The sequence below is a fragment of the Aptenodytes patagonicus genome, unplaced genomic scaffold (genome assembly GCF_965638725.1).
Source record: "Aptenodytes patagonicus unplaced genomic scaffold, bAptPat1.pri.cur scaffold_176, whole genome shotgun sequence".
NCBI classification, from domain to species: Eukaryota; Metazoa; Chordata; class Aves; order Sphenisciformes; family Spheniscidae; genus Aptenodytes; species Aptenodytes patagonicus.
In genome coordinates, this window is record NW_027472114.1 from 22,501 (window position 1) to 25,000 (window position 2,500).

General features: G+C 81.3%; 1 non-coding gene across 1 annotated transcript; it reads left to right on the forward strand.

The window, feature by feature from the left end:
- The first annotated feature begins 2,074 nt into the window (after positions 1-2,074).
- Positions 2,075-2,227, forward strand: LOC143173666 (5.8S ribosomal RNA). Its single transcript, XR_012997678.1, has one exon. It is a non-coding gene; the product is annotated as a 5.8S ribosomal RNA (ribosomal RNA).
- The last annotated feature ends 273 nt before the right edge of the window (positions 2,228-2,500 follow it).

Genomic DNA, 2,500 nt, shown 5'->3' on the forward strand with positions numbered 1-2,500 from the left:
CTCTCGCCTCCGCTGGCCCCCGCCGCCGGCCGGCGTCCGCGTGCCGGTCAGAGCGCGGGCGGCGGCGCGCGGGAAGGGGGGGGCTGCCGGCGCGGGGTGTGACGAGCCCCGCCGGCCGAGCCCGCTCGAGCCGGAGGAGGAAGCGGCGACCGGCGGCGACGCCGACGCCGCGGGGCCGGCAGGTGCGAGCGGCGAGAGAGAGAGGGCCTTCGGGGTCGGGGGGGGCGGCTCCCCCGGCCCTCCCCGCACCGGGGCGGGCTGCTGCGGAGCAGCCCGCCCTGCCGTCCGGCCGGCCGCGCAGGGCGAGGCCTCCGGGCGTTCCGGGCTGGCGCGCGGCGCCGTGCGGCGCGGCGGCACCCCCGCCTCGCCTCCCCTCCCCTGCGGGGGAGCCGGAGGCGCGGACGGGCGCCGCCGCCGCCGCCTTCGGCGGGCGAGGCCCCCGCCGGGTCGCGCCCCGCGCCAGCGGGCGGCCCGAGCCACGGCTCTCCTCCCGGGCGCAGCGCCGGGCTACTGAGGGAAACCCCGGGCCCCGGGAAGGAGGCCGAGGTGATGGCGGCGGATGTCGGGCGCGCCCCCGCGGGCGGACGCTCCCCCGAGGGCGGCAGCGGGGGAGGCACCCCCGCGGGGCCTGCAGGTCGTTTCCCTCGCCCCAGGGCCAGGTACCTAGCGTCCGCGCTTCCGCGGCCCTCCCTCGGCGAGCCCGGGGGCCGAAGGCCGCGGAGCCGGGCGGAGGTTTAAAGACGCGGGCGGCTCGGCGCGGCCCGCGGGTTCGGCCGGGCGGTGGCGCCTCGAGGGGCGGGAGTTGCTCCCCGAAGCCCCCCGTGCGGACGCCGCCGCCCGCGCTCGTCCCGCGGGCGGCCGTGCCGTGCCGGGGAGGGGGTCCCGCTGCCCCCCCCTCTCCGCGGTCCGGTCTCGGCGGAGAGACCGCGGCGGGGTAGCCGGCCGTGGCCGGCCTGCCTGCCTCGCAACGGGCGACCCCGGCGGGAGCGCGGGCTCTCCGCCGGGGCGGCGAGTCCCCGCGGCGGGGGCTCGCCGGGCGGCCGCCGGGCCGCCGCGCCTCCGTCGCGGCGCCGCGGCGCGCTGCGCTCTGCTCCTTCCCAGCCCCGGCGAGCTGCTCGGCGGTGTCCCGCCGCTAGCCGCCGGCGAGGGCGGCACCCCCCGTCCGAGCGGCGGCGTCGCCGCTCGGCGTGTCGGTCGGCCGGAGGGCGCCCGCCGCCGGCCGCGCGGCTGTCCCGGCCCGGGCCCCGCCCGTCGCTTCCCCGCCGCCCTTCCCGGCCGTGCCGGGCGGTCGGTCGGGCGGTCGGGGGCGTCCCACTCCCGGTCTCCGCGTGGAAACGGGGAGAGCGGGCGCCGCCCCCGGCTTAGCGCCGTCCGCCTTCCGCCCGGCGCGTGCCCGCGGAAGGGGCCGAGGCGAGAGGCGGCGGCGGCGGCGCCGGGAGGGCGGCCGCCGCGGCGCGGCGGCGGGCGCCGTCCGGCGGTTCCGCGGGCGGTGCGTCGCCGTCTCGGGCTCCGGCGGTTGCCGCCTCCGGCGCGGCGGCGTAGCTGCGGAGGTGCCGTCGGGGCGAGCCGTGGGTTGGGGCTAGGCGGCTGTCGTAGCGCGGCGTGGTTGTCGCGGAGGCGCGCGCGGGGCCGGCGGGGCGCCCCGCTGCCGCCCGTCGCCGTCGTCGTCGGCGGCAGCAGCCTCCGTGTCCCGAGCGAGGCGGGCAGGCGGGGCGCGGCCGTGCGCGCCGCCGCCTCCTCCGTGCGGAGCCCGGGCCGAGCCCGGGCGCCTGGGCCGGCTCCGAAGCGAGGGCAAGGTGCGTTTCCCAGGTCGGTCGGGAGCGCGGGCTCCCCGCCCTTGCCGTTCGGGGTTTTCCGTTCCGTTCCCCCTTCCTCTCCCCCCCTCCTCCTCAGTGTGCTCGTACGGTCAGGCGAGGCGAGGCCTCTCCGCCGCGTCGCGCCGCGTCGCGCCCCCTCCGCGCGGGCGGAGGGGGGCGGTGGGGCGGTCGGGCGGTGGGCCGTCCTCAGAGAGGGGCCGCTCTCGGGGAGCGGTCCCGGTCCCCCCGCGCGCGCGGGGCGGTGCCGAAAAGCAGACAACTCTTAGCGGTGGATCACTCGGCTCGTGCGTCGATGAAGAACGCAGCTAGCTGCGAGAATTAATGTGAATTGCAGGACACATTGATCATCGACACTTCGAACGCACTTGCGGCCCCGGGTTCCTCCCGGGGCTACGCCTGTCTGAGCGTCGCTTGACGATCAATCGCCGCCTGGGCCGCCGCCCCTGGGCGGGCGGCGGGCGCAGCGGCGCGGCTGGGGCGGCTCGCAGGCCCGCGCGCGGCGGCCCCCGGGCCCGGGGAGCGGTTCCCCGCGGCCCGGCGTCGTCGGCCGAGGCGAAGGGCCTTCGTCCCCCTAAATCGAGACTCGGGGAGCGCGCCGAAGCTCCCCGCTCCCGGGGCGCCCGCTGGGCGGAGCTCGTCCCGCCGTGGCCGCCGGGGTTGGCCGGGCCGGTCGGTCGGTCGGT